Source organism: Schistocerca piceifrons, chromosome 6 (genome assembly GCF_021461385.2).
Source record: "Schistocerca piceifrons isolate TAMUIC-IGC-003096 chromosome 6, iqSchPice1.1, whole genome shotgun sequence".
Taxonomy (NCBI): Eukaryota; Metazoa; Arthropoda; class Insecta; order Orthoptera; family Acrididae; genus Schistocerca; species Schistocerca piceifrons.
This window is the reverse complement of record NC_060143.1, coordinates 536,056,154-536,063,921: the sequence shown is the minus strand read 5'-3', so window position 1 is coordinate 536,063,921 and position 7,768 is coordinate 536,056,154. Positions and strand designations below refer to the sequence as shown.

General features: G+C 47.6%; 1 non-coding gene across 1 annotated transcript; it reads left to right on the top strand.

The window, feature by feature from the left end:
- The first annotated feature begins 4,596 nt into the window (after window positions 1–4,596).
- Window positions 4,597–4,671, top strand: Trnat-ugu. The gene has a single exon. It is a non-coding gene; the product is annotated as a tRNA-Thr (tRNA).
- The last annotated feature ends 3,097 nt before the right edge of the window (window positions 4,672–7,768 follow it).

Sequence of the window (7,768 nt, the reverse complement as noted above, 5' to 3'; positions counted from 1 at the left end):
ACAGTCCGCAGCTCGTGGTCGTGCGGTAGCGTTCTCGCTTCCCGCGCCCGGGTTCGATTCCCGGCGGGTTCCGGGATTTTCTCTGCCATGTGATGTCCTTAGTATTTTAAACACAGCTGCACAACAGCAACGGTTCCACGTAATAAAATTATAAACAAACGACCAGTTGCAATGGATAAAGAAATCTTTACCTAGGTTTCAACAAATTTAAATTTGTCTTCTTCAGAAGGTGGCAATTTTACATTAGTATGGACTGATGTATCATCGCCGTTTTTACAAATGTCTGCATAGATCCATTTGTCCAAATTAAAATATAGCGCTAAAAATAGGGAGTCGCTTGTGAGCTCTGCAACATCCATGTACTAATTTATATTTACATGACAAACCCTATTTTTAGGGCTATATTTTAAATTGGACAAATGGATCTATGCAGACATTTGTAAAAACGGCGATGATACATCAGTCCATACTAATGTAAAATTGCCACCTTCTGAAGAAGACAAATTTAAATTTGTTGAAACCTAGGTAAAGATTTCTTTACCCAATGCAACTGGTCGGCTGTTTACAATTTTATTATGATGTCCTTAGGTTAGTTAGGTTTAAGTAGTTGTAAGTTCTAGTGGACTGATGGCCATAGATGTTAAGTCCCATAGTGCTCAGAGCCATTTTGAGCTCCACACACGCTCCGACACTGCGCAGGGACCGCCACCGGACCCAGCCGACTGCACCGCGTTGAGATAACTTTCCTGGTCCGCACCAACGGACCGACTGCCCTCAGAGTGCCGACAACATCAAAATTAGTCGTCAGTGGAAATAACACCAACTACACACACAATCTGACAAACACTGCATGAAGACCTGAACAATACCCAGCAATAACTAAGCACACACGAAGACAAATCTGTAGTCGATGCACACACACACACACAGCCGACTCATGAACGATCGGCGAGCCAAAAAGCGTCGTCCGGTAGGACGACCGACCGATGATCCACCAAGACCGTGGCCCGGCTCAAGTGATGCGTGGCGGCAATGGTCGGGCGAGCCATGTCAACGCACACCTCACTGCTACTCCAACCCCACTGCAGTAGTGCCGCATTGCAACTCCCCGACTGGCAGGTCCGGACTGCACTCCAGATACGTTCCAACTGACTGGCAGACCCTAAGTCTCGAGCCGATCTCCCTTATAACAGACAACGACCGGGAAGTAATAGAGGGGATATATCGATACGCGCTGCTAACACCACTCACGGTCATGCAAATCAGCAGCTCAGTGACAGTAGTAATTTAAATTAACGTAGTGAGGTGGTAGGGCACTTGAGAAACATCACCTGTTGCAACCACTCATCGTAAGTCTGTCTTTCTAAAAATATACACTCCTGGAAATTGAAATAAGAACACCGGAATTCATTGTCCCAGGAAGGGGAAACTTTATTGACACATTCCTGGGGTCAGATACATCACATGATCACACTGACAGAACCACAGGCACATAGACACAGGCAACAGAGCATGCACAATGTCGGCACTAGTACAGTGTATATCCACCTTTCGCAGCAATGCAGGCTGCTATTCTCCCATGGAGACGATCGTAGAGATGCTGGATGTAGTCCTGTGGAACGGCTTGCCATGCCATTTCCACCTGGCGCCTCAGTTGGACCAGCGTTCGTGCTGGACGTGCAGACCGCGTGAGACGACGCTTCATCCAGTCCCAAACATGCTCAATGGGGGACAGATCCGGAGATCTTGCTGGCCAGGGTAGTTCACTTACACCTTCTAGAGCAAGTTGGGTGGCACGGGATACATGCGGACGTGCATTGTCCTGTTGGAACAGCAAGTTCCCTTGCCGGTGTAGGAATGGTAGAACGATGGGTTCGATGACGGTTTGGATGTACCGTGCACTATTCAGTGTCCCCTCGACGATCACCAGTGGTGTATGGCCAGTGTAGGAGATCGCTCCCCACACCATGATGCCGGGTGTTGGCCCTGTGTGCCTCGGTCGTATGCAGTCCTGATTGTGGCGCTCACCTGCACGGCGCCAAACACGCATACGACCATCATTGGCACCAAGGCAGAAGCGACTCTCATCGCTGAAGACGACACGTCTCAATTCGTCCCTCCATTCACGCCTGTCGCGACACCACTGGAGGCGGGCTGCACGATGTTGGGGCGTGAGCGGAAGACGGCCTAACGGTGTGCGGGACCGTAGCCCAGCTTCATGGAGACGGTTGTGAATAGTCCTCGCCGATACCCCAGGAGCAACAGTGTCCCTAATTTGCTGGGAAGTGGCGGTGCGGTCCCCTACGGCACTGCGTAGGATCCTACGGTCTTGGCGTGCATCCGTGCGTCGCTGCGGTCCGGTCCCAGGTCGACGGGCACGTGCACCTTCCGCCGACCACTGGCGACAACATCGATGTACTGTGGAGACCTCACGCCCCACGTGTTGAGCAATTCGGCGGTACGTCCACCCGGCCTCCCGCATGCCCACTATACGCCCTCGCTCAAAGTCCGTCAACTGCACATACGGTTCACGTCGACGCTGTCGCGGCATGCTACCAGTGTTAAAGGCTGCGATGGAGCTCCGTATGCCACGGCAAACTGGCTGACACTGACGGCGGCGGTGCACAAATGCTGCGCAGCTAGCGCCATTCGACGGCCAACACCGCGGTTCCTGGTGTGTCCGCTGTGCCGTGCGTGTGATCATTGCTTGTACAGCCCTCTCGCAGTGTCCGGAGCAAGTATGGTGGGTCTGACACACCGGTGTCAATGTGTTCTTTTTTCCATTTCCAGGAGTGTAGAATATTTATTTCTGCAGACATTTTTATTCAAGATAATTGAAGAAAATTTACTTTACATTTTATTTGGATGTAATTGCTTCTATACGTACTCGCCGTTCAAATTCAAAAAATCTGTCGTAGCTCTCCTATGCCGCCGGCCGAAGTGGCCGTGCGGTTAAAGGCGCTAAAGTCTGGAACCGCAGGACCGCTACGGTCGCAGGTTCGAATCCTGCCTCGGGCATGGATGTTTGTGATGTCCTTAGGTTAGTTAGGTTTAACTGGTTCTAAGTTCTAGGGTACTAATGACCTCAGCAGTTGAGTCCCATAGTGCTCAGAGCCATTTTTTCTCCTATGCCTTCTACGAGGAACGTTCCGTAAGTAAAGCAACACATTTTTCTCTAGGCCAGTTTTATTTTTTTAAAAAAGGGCAGAATTTATTGTGGGACTTCGTCGAATATTGCCGCTTTAGTCCCCATAGTTTCATGAAGTTCTGATCGGTGACCGCGCTATACGTAGCCTTTAAACTGGCGTTTGTAGCGGCGGTGTGCTCCAAGCAGGGAGCTGACATTGAGTTACTTTAGGCGGAAAATCAGAGCATCGCAGATTGCATAAGCGTTTGAAGAATGTCTACGGAGACACGGCAGTGAACAAAAGCACGGTGAATCGCTGGGCACATCAGCCCGGCGAGGTCGCGCAAACCCGTTCGATCTCCCGCGTCTCGGCCGGACGCACACAGCTGCGAGTCCTGAAACGTTGGAACGTGCGCGCTGACACTCTCATTCGAGGAGGTCGACCGATCAAAATCAAACACCTCGCTGCTCAGCTGGGCGTCTCTATTGGTAGTGCCGACACACTCGTCCGCCAGTTGGGGTTCTGAAATATGTGGGGCCACTGAGTTCCTCGCGGCCTAACGGAAAATCATAAAGAGCAACAAGGGACCATTTCTGCGGAACTGGTTGCGCGATACGAGGCTGATGGTGATATTTTCTTTTTCAACCATCGTCAAAGGCGATGAAACATGTGTTCGTCACCTCGAACTGGAAACAAAACGGCAGACCACAGTGTGGCGCCACACTACATATCGTCCGAAGAAAAAATTCACAGCCGCACCATCAGCCGGTAAAGTTGGGACACTGGAGGCGTTATTCTGTTTGACGTGTTCCCTCAGGGTGTAAAGACCAACTCCGAAGTGTATCGTGCGACCATTAGGAAACAGAAGAAACGATATCAACTTGTTCGTCGCCACGAAAATGGAAAAGAACTTCTCCATAACGTCGTCAAGACTCACACAAGTCTGCAGACCCAAGAGCAGCTCACAAAACTTCATTGGACTGTTCTTACTCATCCACTCTACAGCCCGGATCTCCCACATTCCGACTCTATCGAAATTAGAATTGTATTAATACCTTCAGCTGCTAACTGGCGTTGATATATATATATATATATATCAACGAGGACAGGTGAAAATGTGTGTCTCGACCGGGATTCAAACCCGGGATCTCTTGCTTACATGGCAGACGCTCTATCCATCTGAGCCACCGAGGACACAGAGGATAGCGTGACTGCAGGGACTATCTCGCGCACGCCTCCCGTGAGACCCACATTCTCACCTTCTACGTCCACACACTACATTCGTAGTGTCCCACCCCAACACACATATTCCCCGAACTCTTACGGGACTTGGTAAGAATGTTTTCCATGGGTAAAGAGTGTGGTGGGTACGGACACTATGAATGTAGTGTGTGGACATACAAGGTGAGAATGTGGGTCTCACGGAAGGCGTGAGCGAGATAGTCCCTGCAGTCAAGCTATCATCTGTGCCCTCGGTGGCTCAGTTGGATAGAGCGTCTGCCATGTTAGCAGGAGATCCCGGGTTCGAGTCCCGGTCGGGGCACACATTTTCACTTGTCCCCGTTGATATATATCATCGCCCATTAGGAGTTGAAGTATTAATACTAATTTCGTTCTAGACGGCTGCAGTCTATCCGCATTTGTACCTTCCGACTTAGGTCGAATGAAGAATACATTCCACGGGAAACAGAACGTGGATGACGGATAAGTTACTGCGCAGCAAGACGTTGACTTCGGAGTCGACCTGTAGATTGGTACCATGTGGCCGTACATGTCCTCATAGCAAGATGGCATATGGCCGTCTCACTGAACGGAGAAAAAAAGGATTTTGTACCCAAAAGATTGGAGAATTGTGGTGTATTGGGATCCTGAATAAAAGCAACCTACTTTCAAAATAAAATAAAAAGTCTTTCATAACTTAGTGAACGCTCGTCGTACATACTCAATTGTGACCAAGTTCTTGAAACAGTCACACAAGTTGTCTCTCAGTTCGTTGTCATTTCTACAGTGTTTTCCGCCCAAAAATTCCTTCAATTTGGAAAAGGATGGCAAACATTCACAGCCAAGTCTGGCCGAAAGGCGGATGTTATTAAGTTATACGTTGTCGTGTTGGAAATCAGATCTGGAATCTGGAGAGATCTGTAGGGATAGAATAAGAGTCCCTAACCGTTATACTGATACTGACCCTACGACTTATCTTGGAAGATAGATTAAGGAAAAGCAAACCCACGTTTCTAGCATTTGTAGACTTGAATGCTTTTGACAATGTTGCCTGGAATACTCTTGTTTCAAATTCTGAAGGTTACAGGGCTAAAATACAGGCAGCGAAAGGCTATTTACAATTCGTACAGAAACCAGATGGCAGTTATAAGACTCGAGGGGCATGAAAGGGAACCAGTGGTTGGGAAGAGAATGAGACAGGGTTGTAGCCTATCCCCGATGTTATTCCATCTGTATATTGAGTAAGCAGTAAAGGAAACACAAGAAAAATTTGGAGTAGGAATTAAAACCCATGGAGAAAAAGGTTCGCCGATGGCACTAATTCTATCAGAGACAGCAAAGGACCTGGACGAGCAGCTGAACGAAATGAACAATATCTTGAAAGGAGCATATCAGATGAACATCAACAAAAGCAAAACGAAGATAATGGAATGGAGTCGAATTAATTCGGGTGATGCTGAGGGAATTAGATTAGGAAGTGAGGCACTTAAAGTAGTAAAGGAGTTTTGCTATTTGGGGAGCAAAATAACCGATGATGATCGAGGTAGAGAGGCAATGAGAAGGAAAGCGTTTCTGAAGTAGAGAAATTGTTAACATCGAGTATAGATTTAAGTGTCAGGAAGTCGTTTCTGAAAGTATTTGTACGGAGTGTAGAAATGTATGGAAGTGAAACACAGACGATAAATAGTTTTCACAAGAAGAGAATAGAAGCTTTGGAAATGTGGTGCTACAGAATAAGGCTGAAGATTAGATGGGGAAATCACATAACTAATGAGGAGGTATTGAATAGAATTGGGGAGAAGAGAAATTTGTCGCACAACTTGACTAGAAGAAGGGATCAGTTGGTAGGAGATGTTCTGAGGCATCAAGGGATCACCAATTTAGTACTGGAGGGAAGCGTGGAGGGTAAAAATTGTAGAGGGAGACACAGAGATGAATACACCAACCAGATTTAGAAGTATGTAGGTTGCAGTAGATACTGGAGATGAAAAAGTTTGCACAGGATAGAGTAGCATGGAGAACTGCATCAAACCAGTCTCTGGACTGAAGACCACAACAGAAACAGCCTTCTTTCCATCAACCTGTCGTCTCCTAAAGGTATGTCACCAGCGTAGAAATCCGGCCGGGGTGGCCGAGCGGTTCTAGGCGCTACAATCTGGAACCGGGCGACTGCTACGGTCGTAGGTTCGAATCCTGCCTCGGGCATGGATGTGTGTGGTGTCCTTAGGCTAGTTAGGTTTCAGTAGTTCTAAGGTCTAGCGGACTGATGACCTCAGAATTTGAGTCCCATAGTGCGCAGAACCAGCGCAGAAGACAGCTCGTCGGTCGTGGGATCTTTTCGGCGAAGGCTACTATGCTGTTATCTCGAACGTGACCTGTGCTTGTGCTTTTTTGTGGGATGCCATTTGCCCACGTTAGTCTCTGTGTCTACAAAGGTCAAATTTTATAATACTGACAAAAATGGTAATCGACACCTCTCATTAATGTATCCTGTTTGTTTATATTTTAAAATATTCATTTTTACACTGTTTTCTACAAAACTGGACACAGATTTTTAGTAGTACGGTAACATTTCTGACGACTTCCGATGTAGAATACGACATGCCCGTCCGTAACAGATATACACGTCCGGCTCTGAAGAACACCCCAAACGGTCTGACTAGCGCAGCCGAAGTACTTCGTCTCCCAGGTGCGCCGAAGCGACCCGAAGGTGAAGCATTTCGGCTGTAATATCATTACTCTGACGTTTTTCAAAACTAGTGAAATTTAATAAACAAAAACGGTAGACTCGTAGGTTAACCATGCGAGATTGTCGTACTGAAAACTGGGTTAAATACAATGAAAAGTATATAAATAATTAATAAGAAAAGTTAGGCGATTTGGCACCTAACACCCGATTGTGCCGACCAATCAGAAGCGAGTTGAGTACAATTGGTGGACTCTCCCACGGAAAGGTACTTACTGCACCATAAGCTGCTAGCACGTCGCTCGACTTTTGTACCATATGCCACTTCATATGTATCAAGCTGTATCAAGGCAAGCTTGTAGCACGATGAAATACTGAGAGCCACAGCCAGGAATATCACAGTGTTCGAAAACTCCACACTTCAACTGCCGACGCAAATTCTTCGCCACTGCAGCAGAATGCGGACGAACGTATGAATTAGTGCAACGTGGCTCGACACGCTGTTTGTTGCGAACCGCACAGCGTAGTTTTTGAATGGTCTCACTGCAAGGTGGCATGAAGTCAACGAGCAACACGCTCTTTCATTCCCTAAACACCGTGGCCATAGACTTTTCGGTGCTAAGAGTCTGTCTGTTTCATTTTGGTTTTGTTAGCGGACGCGAATGATGCCATTTTGTTGACTGGTGCGTTGTTTCTGGACTCCGATGTCAGACCCAGCTCTTGCCATCAGTAA